This window comes from Dermacentor albipictus, chromosome 10 (genome assembly GCF_038994185.2).
Source record: "Dermacentor albipictus isolate Rhodes 1998 colony chromosome 10, USDA_Dalb.pri_finalv2, whole genome shotgun sequence".
Classification (NCBI taxonomy): Eukaryota; Metazoa; Arthropoda; class Arachnida; order Ixodida; family Ixodidae; genus Dermacentor; species Dermacentor albipictus.
In genome coordinates this window covers 90,634,907-90,649,618 of record NC_091830.1, presented here as the reverse complement: position 1 = coordinate 90,649,618, position 14,712 = coordinate 90,634,907, and the positions used below count along the sequence as shown (strand labels likewise).

The window sequence follows — 14,712 nt, the reverse complement described above, 5'->3', positions numbered from 1 at the left end:
GTGTGTGGCCAGTTATTAAAGTAAAATTACTCGCGATGGCCTTATAATACTATCCCAGTTTAAAAACGGCAGTGCGGTCAAGCTCTCCTTACAGCCCGCAGTAGGCTTACTAAGGAGGGCGCTAGCTTTTTTTTTATATTACATATATTTTTCAATGTAACGACACTGGATAACCCAGCGCCATCAAACAGTTCAACAAAGAATTCCTCGTGTTGTGTGCGTGTGAACTTCTGACAGAAGCTTGTCTGAATATATATCACTTGAGTCAGATGCCGAACAACCCCAATGAGGCTAAAAATATTCAATCTTAATTTTTCATCGAACATTGACTCATAACCAGTGTTACATAGCCAGTGATTCACGTCGGTCTGATGGCTGCTTCGAAACTCGGTTCCTAAAGCGCAGCAACCTGATTCTACACCCAATGCACCACGGAATACCCAGTAGTCCAAGCTGGTGGGCTGACCGTTGGACCCATACACACACAGGTAGAAAGCGAAAAGATCGTGAAGTATTCCAAGGGTTCTAATCGCATAAAACATCGCGACGTTTGCGATGCGTGACAGATTATGCTGGAGAGTGAGATAGGGCTATCAATTATTATACACTCTTGCGAAAGTACTCACATGGGCTTGCTCCGGCTTGCTGCTTTCGTGTTGGGTGCGGCTCCTCTGCCTTTCTCGCTGCCCGTCTTCTTTTTCGTTTACGAGAAAACGCGCTGTCTATGATGAAAAGGATGACGAAAACGTCAGCAAGAAGTAAATGTATGCTGTGGGAAAATGAAATAATCGACCCCAGATGGGTGTTTTTGAAGCAATTCTTCTCTAAACTAATTACCTCACTTTATGTTTCCTTTAACCAAATGTAAACAGTTAAACGCACCTTCCGTTTATCGTTCAGAAAATCTTCGAAATCAAAATCTTTATGCTGCACGCGGTTATGGCTCGTAGAAAAAGTACACAACTCACAGTTACACATTCCCTGTTTACGCGAGTACACTTAACGTACACTGCGTAGTTAAATAAAGCAATGAGGAATATGAAATTGATTTGATGTTTGTACTTCAACACTTCTTTCTCTTTTCTTCCTTTTTGAGGTGTTGATAGATATTGTGACGCCTTGAGCTGGTAGTCATATGAAAATGAACGAGTTTTTTTTTGTATTATAACTCATTTGGCATGGCCAAATAATGCTGTTAATGTTCCTACTTAGCACGCTCCGCGAATTCCGCAGTGCCCGTAAGCTTCCGCTCACCTTCCGCAGTCTCTCCCAATTCGTTTTTTAGGCACGCGCTACGGTGGCGAGATCTGTCATAATAATGTAGTTGCATTATAAAAACGTGCTTGTAACGTAAGTGCGCCCCGTTTTATTCTATCACATGCTATGTGCACGGATTTTCACTAGTCAGTAGGTGGCCCTACACATCGGTTGTCTGCAACAGCGGTGGCCTGTCACAGCGGCTCACGCCACATAAGGTTGGCCACTTCAAGGTATACTTTTGCTGTTCTCACTATTTTGTCGGCGTCACTACTGCGAATGCCGTGAGTGCTCGCGTGCCCGACACTGACACCCACGGGTGTTCCTGAAAACGGGATGACGGCGCCTTCGACCAAAAAGTTGCTAAAATACACAAAATGATCTCCCTGCAACGATAATTCAAAGACAAAAAAAAAATATGCAGCAGATCCAGCGAGTTGGAATCAATATAAAACAAAGCTTTGTGTGAGCGCATGAATAGTCGAACCACGACTTTGTGTGCCTTGAATATCTGCACGAAATTGCGCGGAATGCTTTATTGAGAGATTTCAGAGACGCTAACGCGATGCTGCCGCCGCGGCTGTCGATGCGCGAAGGCGAGTGCCATGTGGTGGTGGTACAGTGGTTGAAGATAAAAAATCGCGCGGTGTCCTGGCTTTTTCCTGGATAATATTTTTTTTCTTTTCCCCTGCACGGCCACCACTGCCGCGGATGCGTCGAGGCGAGCGTCATCTGGTGCTGGTGCGTGGAACTCAGTGGCGGTGACATCGCACGCGTCCTGCGCTGAGATAGCTTGGCGTAATAGGGTAGAGAACTGCAACGCCACAGCGCTCACGGTCACGGGCGTGGTTCGCAAAGAAAAGCTCCTCTTTAACACAGAGTCTATACAACAAACAATCTAACCAACGAGTTCGCAGTCACGAGCGCAATGCCTCTGAGCGGCGGCACGCAACCCATTTTTATTGCGTGCACGACTTCAGTGGCCTATATTCGCGATGCTTGCTGTGTTTTCATTCATACATTTGAATTTAAACAGAAACACATGTAAATAATAAAAAGTAAGAACGGAGGTGAAAACTTCGTCAAATATCTCATTTATTATGGGGGTAGGCATAAGGCAGGGTAGGACTTCTCCATACACGAACGCTGACGTGAGGATCGCAGCAGTCGAGTTTTCCATCTGTCACGCAGTACTCCGTGACAGATGGAAACATTCTGCTCCTGCAAACACACAAGCATCAATGTCAAACTATCGCGTCGCCACGTGGGGGCACACTTGGCGGCTCCTCGGCTGGCTTGTAAACCTCCGCCTTCTTCCCCATAACAAGTGGTCACGCATTCGCGTAAATACCACCTGTGCCGTTCATACCAAAACATGCCCTGACTCGGAGACTGGAGATCGTCGCGGTAACGGTATAGAACGCTAAGGTTACTGTTTGGGCATGCTGGTAGGTCATGAATGCAGGTTTTTGCGCACAAGACCGGGACAAAGAAGATGCTGAGACACACAAGCGAAGACTTAGAACAGCGTATTTGGAAATCGCAGACGCGGAATTGATTGCCAAGTGTGGCGACACCTGTGTGTCAAAACCGCCTATCGCAATTTCCAACACGGAGATACCCTTCTTGCGCAGAGATAAGAATCTTCTGCGGGAGGTGCCCACGTCATGCGTCACAGATTGTGCTATATATGTGGTCACTTTCTTCAAAATAAAACACTGTTCTAAATCTGCGCTCGTGTCTCAGCCCACTCATTCTTTGTCATCAAGTTGTGCGCAAAAACGCTGCATTCAGGTTCAGAACGATGCGTAGCTCTGTGCTAAGCGTTTGTAACAACCTTAAATTTGCAATTTCTGTCCACATCCCGCAAGAGCTTTAGAGGAAATCGCTACAGGAGACTAAAACTTCACTGGCCATCTCCTGAATCCTTGATAAAGTAAAAGTCAAACAAGAAACGAAGCAGAAATCAACAACAGCATGCAAACGCTTAGCTGGCATGGCGGAATTTCTATAACCAGCGCAACCCGCGCGCGCACAAGGAAGGAGAGTACAAATGGGGAGAGCTGTACGAGCGTACGTGTGCACCTCTGCGAAATTCACAGAAAGATTTCTCTTATCTGTCCAGTGTGTTTCTTCTGGCGTCATAATATAAGTTTTTTTTAATGTTATAAAATATGAGCATAATAACATCTGTCGGTTAACTATTCCTTTAAAGCACAGCACGATTCCGTAATCATGATTTACGTGCCATTGGGCCACATATCTCGACGCAGCCCAGCGCCAATATGAACGTTATGAATCCTGATCCTCGCAGTACAAAGGACAGCGATGTGGCTACACGAACAGCTGCGAACGCCGGCCAATGTCCCGTCCGTAAGATGACAGGGCATGTATTGCAATTTGTCGCTGGCAACGGCTAAACCATACAGCATGTTTCTTCTGGCGTCATATTACAAGTTTTTTTTAATGTTGCAAAATATGAGCATAATAAAATCTGTCGGTTAACGATTCCATTAAAGCACAACACTTCTCCGTATCATGGTTTACGTGAATCAGTGACTGCTAATGATGGAATACTATAGGCGATGTTTGTGGCATTGTTCGTCACAGTCGCAAGGTTTAAATTATACTGGCATACGGATTCCGAGAGCCTGTGTCTTATACGGCTGCTCGGCACAGTATAGCAGAGTCGCTAATAGCCAAAGTTATTCACACATGTGTACTGATTTAACGTCTTGAAGATAGCTTGCATACCGGATATTTTTGTCAGCAGAGGTTGGACGGTTCAAAAACTGCAACCCGAGCCCGCCACCTGCAAAACAAAAAGAATGTCACGCAGAAACTCCTCCTCCTCCTCACAGACCCGGAAACTCCGACAAGAATAGGCAACAGCGTCAGTACCGACACTTGTCCGGACCTCACCTTCATCAAAGGACCATCGCAGGCGCAATGGTAACCTGATGGAAAATCTGGGGAGCGACCACTACATACTCACAACCCAAGTGACTTCAGGCAGACTTAAACAGCAGCTAGGAACAGTCAAAATCACTGATTAGAACGCATTTAGAGAAGCATGTGATGGACACCTCAGCGAGGGAGGGATCCAATCGATTGAAGAATGGGGAAACATACTCAAGCAGAGAGAAGGCGAGCACACCAAAGAGGTCAAAAGAACAACGCAGACACCCGAGGTGGACGCCAGGCATCTTAGGCTATGGGACGCCAGACGCGGCTTAACCAATAGGTGGAATAGGCAGAAACGCAACAGGAAGCTCAGATTTGAAATAGCAGAAATTACAATGAAAGCAGAGGAGTACGCAGCACAATTTGCGAGAACAAACTGGCAACACTTCAGCGACTCCCTGAACGGAACCCTGAGCACAGCTAGGACGTGGCATATCCTGAAAGCGCTCATCAATCCGACTCAAACCAAGGCAGAGAATAACAAAGCAATATACCGGCTAATCCACCAATTCGAAGGAACCGACGAGGAACTCTTGGACAATGCACGTGTCAAATGCTTCGGGGACATGAACCCAGCGGCATATACAGAGGATTACCGGGGAAGAGAAAATCCAAGCTTAGACAGACCCTTACTCGTGAAGAGGTCTATGCAGCAATGAGAAGCACAACTACAAACACGACAATGGGTGCGGACAAAATTAACAACGCACTCATCCGCAATGTCAGTGAAGAGCTAGTCGCAAAACTAACCAACTTCCTCAATAAGCACTGGGCAGCGGAGACCGTCTCCGAGGATTGCAAACATGCAGAGGTAGTTATGATACCAAAACCGGGCAAACAGCTACAAATCGAAAACCTAAGACCCATCTCCCTCATATCATACTTTGGCAAGTTGTACGAGAGAGTGGTCACGATAAGGCTACAACAATACATAGAGGATCACGAATTATACCCCCACAGTATGTTCGGATTCAGGGTGAAGCTGTCGACCCAAAACGTACTATTACAGATAAAGGAAGAAATCGTAAGCAACGTTCCCAGGAACGGAGAGAACGCGATAATGGCATTGGAGATTAAAGGAGTCTTTGACAACGTGAGCCACGAAGCCATCCTAGCGGGCCTGGGTGACTTAAACTGTTGCAGCAGTGTTTTCGGCTACGTCAAAGCTTTCCTCTCCAACAGAACAGCTACGATAGGGCAAGGAGAACTCCGCTCAGTGAAGTTCCATACCCCCAACAAAGGAAACCCCCAGGGATCGGTCATTTCACCAACGCTATTTAACACACCAATGATCGGCCTTGCGAAACAACTCAAAGAGATCGAGGGCATACACCATGCCATGTACGCCGACGACATAACCATTTGGACAAACGCGGGATCACTTAAAGAAAAAGACGAAAGACTAAAGGAGGCTGCGACCTGCGTAGAGAACTACGTGAGGGCAAGAGGTCTAGCCTGCTCCACCGAGAAATCTGAGCTGCTCAGAGTCTGGAGAGGAAAATAGAATAGCACGGTCCCGACTAGCGACGAGCTCAAGCTTGGCGTCTAACTCGAGGGAAAACTAATACCGGAGAAAACGCTCATAAGAATTTTGGACATGTGGATACAGTCGAATCAACGCTGCTCACACATTCTCGCTCTACTGAAGACATCAACTCTACAAGTCGCTCGCATGATAACGCGCATCTCCCACAGACGCTCAGGCATGCGAGAGGAAGACACGCTAAAGCTGGTTGTGAGTCTGGTGATCAGCCGGGTTACCCACAGTCTCCCGTACTACAACCCAATCAAGACCGAGATTCAGCAGACAGACGCGATCATACACAAGGCATACAAAACCACACTCCACCTTCCGCGCACATCCACGGGGAAGCTCTTGGCACTAGGACTTCGTAACACCTTCAAAGAACTCAGAGAGGCACAACATGTTGCTCAGCTGCGCAGACTACAACAGACTCCGTCTGGCAGGGAGCTTCTGCAGAAGTTGTGATGCAGCGAATAGACGCAAGAAACCCAAAGAACCGTGACTATCCCGGACAAAATACGAAACACAATCAAGGTGGCTCCCATTCCCAAGAACATGGGCCCCAACCTACACGAAGAACACAGGAAGGCGAGAGCCGAATACATCGAAAAGTCACTAGCTTCCCAGGCAACAACGGTATACGTCGATGCAGCCACATACACCAGAAGGGCAAGACAGACCAACCCCAACGCAGTAGCGGCGGCGATAAACTCGGATATGCGAGAAATCCTCAGCGCATCTCTACGGGACTGCACGGTAGTCGAGGCTGAAGAAGCGGCCGTCGCTCTAGCGGCAGCGGAGGGCTATCGGACTAGGCGGTCGTTAACAATACTAACCGACTCCCAAACAGCATGCCGAGGCTACATGTTAGGCAGAATAGGTGGCAGAGCGCTCCGCATCCTCCCCTCTGAAGATCCCCACACACAAAACCCAGAAAATGAACAATCAATTAGACACATGACAATGTGGACGCCGGGTCACACAGACGTGGAAGGCAACCGTGAGGTCGACAGGGTAGCTCTAGGATACACTGCATACCGAGCGCCCTCCGCCAATGACCTCGAGGAAACCGAGCCAGTCCCCAGAGAATTGTCGGCTATCCTAAACCACTATAAGGGCAGCAGCAAGCGGTACCCCCCGCCGCATAGCTCTCTCACTAGAGAGGACTCCGTAGCTTGGCGGCTGCTACAGACGGGTGCATATCCGAACTTAAACACCCTCAGTAAAATACAACTCACACAGTACACTGACAAACGCCCTTGGTGCCAGGAAACACCCACGCTCTACCATATAACGTGGGCCTGCCAGAAAACAAATGCGGCACCAATAATACCAAACCCGAGTGCGGAGCAATGGCAAGGAATGCTCTCCAGCGACCGTCAGGACGTCCAACTAGGGCTGCTCTGACGAGCCCAGGTGGCAGCGGCATCCAGCGGAGCCCTGGACTAGGGGCAGACGGCCATTGCTACGAAGATGGAAGACACCATCTGACTCCGCGAAATTCATAAAATTTTCTAGAGCTGAATAACCGTTTTTCCCCCTCCTCCTCCTCCTCCTCATCCTCAGAGGGAGGGGGGACGCGGTGTGCATGGAAAAATTCAGCCATGTGCGAAGAACGTTAATTCTTGGTCATCAGAAGCACTTACGGTGCACTGATGCAAGGAAATAAAGTTCCTCGCTCTTTGTCAGAAGGGCCGATCGTAAAAGCAGATCATTGAAGAGCAGCAGATACCCAGTGATCCAAAGTGGTCCACCAGCAGCTTTCAAACACGGTCGGTCCCCTAAACCCAGCTGCCCGATGCTCTACCCATCGCACCAACGGCTACCCAGTTGTAGAAGTTAGCGTGAAATAGTTTGGCGGGGACAGAAAAAGCACTCATACAAACATAACGCCGAAATTTTTCTCAGGCCACGCGCAGACTCTTGCGGCGTCATAAAACGGTGCGGCGTGTTCACACAGAAGCGCGTAAGAGGATCCCGGCTTCCGCATAACGTGCTTCTCATCGTTTGTTTGCACCAGAGCGCCAAGTATTTCGGAGACAACAAGCAGGGTTCGCGGTCGCGCCGCGAAAGGCCGCAAAATTTTTTCTGAGGAAGTGCTATAGAGCGGCAATACGTTTTTTCGCTACATTATTTCAATGCTAACCGCATTATTCCGTTCATTGTCATCATCAGATGAGCTCTACCTAATTTTTTCACACTAACTACATTGGGACGTTTTCATGACGTGCGCTTTATCCGTTTTTAGGACATAATGTTGTACAACAAAAAAAAAACGATGTGCATTTTGGGGGTAAAACCATATGCAATTCCTGAAATATATAAGAGATCTTACGGAGATCTGCGAACGTAAAATGCACCGATGCTTACCATACTCCCTAATGCGAAATTTCAGCGGAGCTCTGCACGTGTTTCCATTTCGCAATATATTGGCTTTCGCGGACAATCTGTCTCTCGCGGTACGTTGCAAACGAGCGAAGTATGGCGCTACGGCCTCGCAAATCGGCACGTCGCAAGAGGCAGCGCATGGAGGCAGCGTGGGCGCGATGCATAGCTGCCACCGTAGACAGACCTCCGCTCATGCAGTGCTTTGTTTCTAGACGCCATCGGTGAACAGACGACGCGCCCTACTCTGGCGCCATCTCGTAGCCATCCACGCCACAAAGCCTGTCTTGCACGCCACTAGGCTTTCCTTCCCACACTATTGCCCTACCCTCCTTCTCCCTCCGCTTTGCTTCTCAAGGTCTCTTCGCCCTCGCCATGTACCATCCCCCGCTGAGGTCCGCTGAGGTCTTTCATCCCCCGCTATGCTCGTCCGCTCGGTTACGCTGAGGGATGCCGAGGTACACTGACGCTCTATGTGGAAATGGGTGCCTAAATGATGCCCTCTGAAACTTTTGCCGAGATGATGCAAAGAAATCTTTTCGAAGAAATGTTTAGTCTAGAGATACGAAAAATTTGGATTTTAGTTGGCACAGTAAGAAAACCGTTGTAAGTAACAATGTGTTCCTAAACGTCAAAGGTGACTTGCCATTTTAACAGGCGATCCTCAGTGGCTTTGGCGAGAGCAGTGCTACTGCCGTTTGTACCACCTATCAATAGCCAAGCTGTTCATCGAAAACGAGATAGTTCAAAACAGAGCGCCAGGTTTAATTATAAGACCAAAAAGTTAGCAGTGACACCCTACGTAATATTTATGTAATATTGCTACACGGTATTATAGGTATATTATTGGTACATTTTTCTGTACTTTAGGACGCATCCAGCCATACAAGACTGAGGCTGTCAGAGTTTGTTTCAATGGTATTTTAAACATTCAACATACCTTTCCTTTGATGATAGCCAGTAGTTCGCATTAGAAACCTGCTCATGATTTTCTCGGTGTCATTTTCTTTAGAATTTTCTTCCTATCTGGAGGTGGAACTGCTTCTGGCTTAGGAATACGGTTAATCCTACTTTTATTAGGAAGCTATTCTTACTTGGCAAGCGAATATATGAGGATTTTTTTAAAATTAAACAAATTCGCAAACCATAACTATGCCAGACAACGCTGTAATGAGAAGAGTAGCTAGGCAACTTTCAGCTAGAAAAAATTATCCGACGATTACGATACTCCCTAATGCGAAATTTGAGCGCAGCTCTATACGTCTTTCCATTTCGCGATATTTTGAAGCAAATAATTTGAGAGAGACATGTAGCAGAGTCGGTAATGGTCGAAAATCTGATCTGCGGATCAAGCGAGCCGGCGTTTATACATGACTCGTCAAAGGTTCCAGTGTGATCGCTGGTGCCGCATGGCTTCCAGAAAGTACTATACAATTCGCATAGCGCATACAATCAGATTAAGAAACAATCTCACACAATAACAACCAAAACAAGCGCGAACGAGGCCGACCCAACAGAACCAAACAGGCGCGGGCGAGAGCTGTGGCGCGAGCAGACGATAGTACGAAACGAGCGGATCGGCTGAGACCAGACACGAGTGCGCATTGAGCCGTAAGGAGGGTCCGCATGACACCAGCATCGCGCGCGCACGTCACTGAAGGGGCCGCTCTCATTGGTCTCCGCCATTCGCGGCTCGCGTCCTTCGTCTCCCACTCCAGCGAAGGGGGGCGGAGCTGGTTACGAGGCCGACGACAACGCCGACGCGAAACCCAGGAACGGACGCCAAAGAACTGCGCTCTAAAAGCGTTATGCGGGAATATTCAAATAACGCAAGCGACCGATGTGCGCAGACTGAATTTAAACGAGAAATGAGCCAGATCTTGCCCGTGTATAGATCAAAATCAACCAAATCCATCCACCCAATAGGTCGCCGCTTTCCAAACAATTTGAGAGAACCAGCATGGCAGTCTGATTGCAAGTTCTGTAGCTGATTTCGTTACTACCTTGAGTCGCGCTCAAGAAGACGTCTTGTGAGAAAATGCAAAGCGGGCTGCTTATGCTTTCAAAAACATAAAACCTCCTCTTGTTATGTAGTAACACAATTAATGCGGAAGCATTTCAGAGCGCCCAACTAACTGGCAATGTGTTATTGACTCGTACACTGCAATCACATCAAGCCAGCTTCAAAAGTCGTTTTCAACATTTCCGACCCAACATAGCATCAAGTCCGTTGTTACAGTTGGGAAGACCCAAATCGGAAGCTTACTCCTGTTTGAACCACACCGATGGCACCGGCTATTGGAATCTCAGCGCTGCCATCAGCTGTTGGAACCTCAGTGCTGACACCCGTTGTTGCAACCGGACCGTTGGCGCCCGTTGTTGCAAATGGGTCGCAAGCCCCAAGGGTAGCGTTGGCCTGGCGGCCTGGGGCACACTGGAAGCATCCGAAGGTCCCCGCAAAGCATGAGGCGACTGCTAACAGAACAACTTGTTTATTCTAGCATCGCAAAGAGCCGGCGGTCAGGTCGACCGAAGTAGAGAGACGGGAGAGCACGTTACTCAACAGAAGAAATCGGAGCCTCCCTCCTGGCGTCCGGGGGCAGCTGCTCTTATACTCTTGGCGTCGCGGGCAAGAAGGAAGGTCACGAGATGACACCACGTGACAGCATGGCACGGACGGACTGAGAGACATGTAGAGACAAGGAGGTGACGCATCAGCCGGGCCGGCGCCGGTCAGACCTCCTCGCTTCACACTGGGGGAGCTCCTCTCCCCGGCTGCCGCGCTTTGACAAGCGTGGGCACACACACGCACACACAAAGACACGTGGCACTGAACATGCCGGGACGCGCTCGGCGGGGATGCGTCGCGGCCGCTCCGAACGGGCCAAAATGTCCGCCGCTTTGAACGAAGCTCCGGCGTACGTTGCATCCGCGCTGGCTTTACCGCGCGTCGTAGGCGAAACGTAACAGACCGCCCCGCCGGGGGAGGGAGATCCCGATGGTCAGGGGACTGCATCCGCTGTCCGGAGGGATGTCGCTCGATGATGCTCATAACCGAAGTCGGTCGTCCCTCGGCGTTTCTTGAGCGCAGCGCACCGAGAAGGCCTCGTTCTCACGTTCAGGTTCACACAGGACACTGCAAAGTGACTTCAGGAGAGTTGCCATTTTTGTTCTCTTTCCCAGCAAGCGTTAGAACTGCGCCGAAACTCAGCCGCTCAGTCAGCAAGCACGGCACAACCCTCACTAAGTCATGCCAGGCTCTTTCCCCTTTTATACTACTGCCTAGTTCCTGACAGTAGTCTATAGCAGCACTCAGAACGCGTCCACAAATCGGAAAATTGCACTAGAAAGCACATCATCACTTTGAAACACCACACAAAAGCAATATGTTAAAAATCCTGCCTCAGGAAGAAAAACATCAATAACAAACAATTTTCAGGCTGATTCCCACGTTAGGGGCTTCGACTTAAGCCATCGGCGTTACCATTGAGACTCCCCTTTTTGTAACGCACCTCAAACGAATATTGTTGCAAAGCGAGGCTCCAGCGCAGGAGGCGGCCATTTTTGGGAGAGATGGTCTGCAGCCATTGGAGAGGGCAGTGATCCGTCTCAATGATAAACCTCGAGCCGGCTAGGTAGCATGACAATTTCTGAACGGCCCACACGAGACACGCACACTCTTTCTCGGTGGCGCTGTACGCCTGCTCACGACTGGTCAGCTTACGACTAGCATACAGGACGGGGTGTTCTACTTCTCCATTTTCCCGTTGGCACAGTACAACGCCCATGCCTCGCTCACTAGCATCGCACTGAACAACGAACCCTTTTGTGTAGTCGGGCGATCGTAGCACGGGCTGGCTTGTTAGGGCGCTAAAAGCTCTTTCCTTTGTCTCGTCCCAGACGACTGTTTACGGCTCTGTCTTTCTTAGAGCATCCGTCAGGGGAGCCGCGATATCAGAGTACCTGGGGATGTACCTCTGATAGTAGCCGGCGACACCTAAGAACGACCGAATATCGGTCTTCGTGCGCGGTTGCGGAAAGTCTCGCACACCGGCCACCTTTATTTCAGAGGGGCGGCGACGACCCCGACCAATCACGTGACCGAGGTAGACAACCTCGGCCTGTGCTAACTGGCACTTGGGAGCCTTGACTGTCAAGCCCGCTTCGCGCAGGCGGGTTAGCACTGCCCGCAAGTGTGCCATATGCTCAGACCAGGATGCGGAGAATATCGCTACGTCGTCTAAATACGGTAAAGCGAATTCTTGCTGTCCCCGCAACACTTTATCCATGAGGCTTGAAAAACAGTATGGCGCGTTCTTCAAACCAAAACTCAACGCTTTAGGACGGAATGTTCCCATTGGTGAAATGAACGCCGCATACCTACTAGCCTCTTCTGTAAGTGGAACCTGCCAATAACCCCTGACAAGATCTAGGGTGGAAATAAACTGAGCGCTACTAACTTTCTCAAGGCGCTCCTCGATGTTAGGGATCGGATAAATTTGATCCTTAGTTATGGAATTTAGCCTGCGGTAGTCGACACAAGGACGAGGTTCCTTGCCCGGTACCTCAACTAAAATCAAAGGGGAGGTATAATCACTCTCACCCGCCTCAATAACACCGAGCTGTAGCATCTTCTTTACCTCAGCCTCCATAATATCGTGCTGGCGGGGTGACACCCGGTACGCCTTGGATCGTACTGGCTCTGGGGAGGTAAGTTCTATATCATGGGTAAGGACAGAAGTCCTACCAGGCCTCTCAGAGAACTGACCTTGAAACTCTTGTAAGAGCTGGTGTAGTTCGGTTTTCTGCTCAGGAGACAGCGGTGCTTTATTGATTAAGTCACTAATGACTTGATCGGTGTCTTCCCTGTTCGTCACTGAGCCTAGTCCCGGAAGCTCGACCGGAAGCTCTTCGGGAGCGTTTACCATCATACACACTACTGCTTCCCGTTGCTTATAGGGTTTGAGCAGTATACAGTGGTAAACTTGCTGTGCTTTCCGTTTTCCTGGCAGACTCACCACGTAGTTAACGTCCGACAGTTTTTGAACAATTCGTGCTGGGCCCTCCCACTGCACGTCGAGCTTGTTTTTTAGCGATGTGCGCAATATCATGACCTCATCGCCCACATCAAAACGACGGGCCCTGGCTGTCCGATCATAATAAACTATGGCCCTCTGCTGGGCCTTTGCCATTGCTTCACCTGACAACTCCTGTGCCCTTCTTAAGCGTTCGAGGAGCTTAAGCACGTACTCCACCACGACTGGGTCGTCGCCCCTGCCTTCCCACGATTCTCGAAGCATGCGAAGCGGAGACCGCAGCGAGCGACCGTACACCAGCTCAGCTGGCGAAAACCCCGTAGCCGCATGCGGCGCGGTCCGTAATGCAAACATCACCCCAGGCAGACACCGCTCCCAGTCAGTTTGATGTTCAAAACACAATGCTCTCAACACGCGCTTCATGACGGAGTGGAGCTTCTCAACGGAATTCGACTGGCGGTGGTGCACTGAGCTGTGTAACAGCTTTACCCCGCACCTTTCGAGAAAGGCTGTCGTCAAAGCGCTAGTAAACACTGTGCCCTGATCTGATTGGATTTCCGCAGGAAAACCAACTCGCGCAAATATGGACAGTAGTGCATTGACTATCTCAACTGAGCTGAGTTCTTTAAGCGGCACTGCTTCAGGGAACTTTGTCGCTGGGCAGATCACAGTCAAAATGTGTCTGTACCCCGTGGCTGTTACCGGCAGAGGTCCCACTGTATCAATAACGAGCCGTCTAAAAGGCTCCGTAATGATAGGTACCAACTTCAACGGCGCCCTCGATTTGTCCCCTGGTTTGCCCACCCGCTGACAGGTGTCACATGTCTTCACAAAGTGGTCTGCGTCGCGAAAACACCCTGGCCAATAGTACTCTTGCAAGAGACGGTCATTAGTTTTCTTAACTCCTAGGTGTCCGGACCACGAACCCCCATGCGACAAGCGCAACAGATCCTGACGGTAGCACTGAGGCACAATCAGCTGATCGAACTCCACTCCCCTGCGGTCTAGATACTTCCGGTACAGGACCCCACCTCTTTCCACAAAGCGAGCATTTTTCTTGGCGACACCTTCCTTGACAATGCAGCGTATGTTTTCTAGGCTGCCATCCTTCTTTTGCTCGGCTATCAAAGCCGACCGGCTGACTTTTAGCAATCTATTAAGTCCGTCTGACGTAGGCGCGATGAGCAAATCTGCAGACAGCTCTTCTAACTTTCCCGCATCGGGAATTTCCTCTCCAGTATCTGGTGCCTTTAACGCTACAGGCTCAATTTTATTCAGTTCGGGCGTGCTCTGAATATCAGCTTGCTGCGCCTCTGACCCTTTCTTATCGTTCGACAACGTCGGCCCTGCAACTACCGCCTTTGCAGCGAGCTCCCGAACCTTCGATCTGGTTAAGGCTTGAACGCTAGCCTCACCAAACAAAAGCCCCTTCTCGCGCAGGAGGTGATCGGACCTGTTCGAAAATAGGTACGGGTACTGGGGGGGCAGCATAGATGACACTGCCGCCTCCGTCTCAAGTGCTCCGAAAGGTCCTTCAATAAGCAC

The 14,712-nt window shown here is 49.6% G+C and overlaps 1 protein-coding gene across 6 annotated transcripts in view; it reads right to left on the bottom strand.

The window, feature by feature from the left end:
- LOC135918142 (uncharacterized) overlaps positions 1-722 on the bottom strand; it is a 295,422-nt gene extending 294,700 nt beyond the window's left edge. For 5 of the 6 annotated variants that reach the window (XM_070527127.1, XM_070527131.1, XM_070527129.1 and 2 more), the window contains exon 1: positions 627-722. The gene's annotated coding sequence lies outside the window, so the exon portion shown is untranslated. The remainder of the gene's footprint in view (positions 1-626) is intronic. The other variant, XM_070527132.1, reaches the window with a different exon arrangement.
- Between the last annotated feature and the right edge of the window lie 13,990 nt (positions 723-14,712).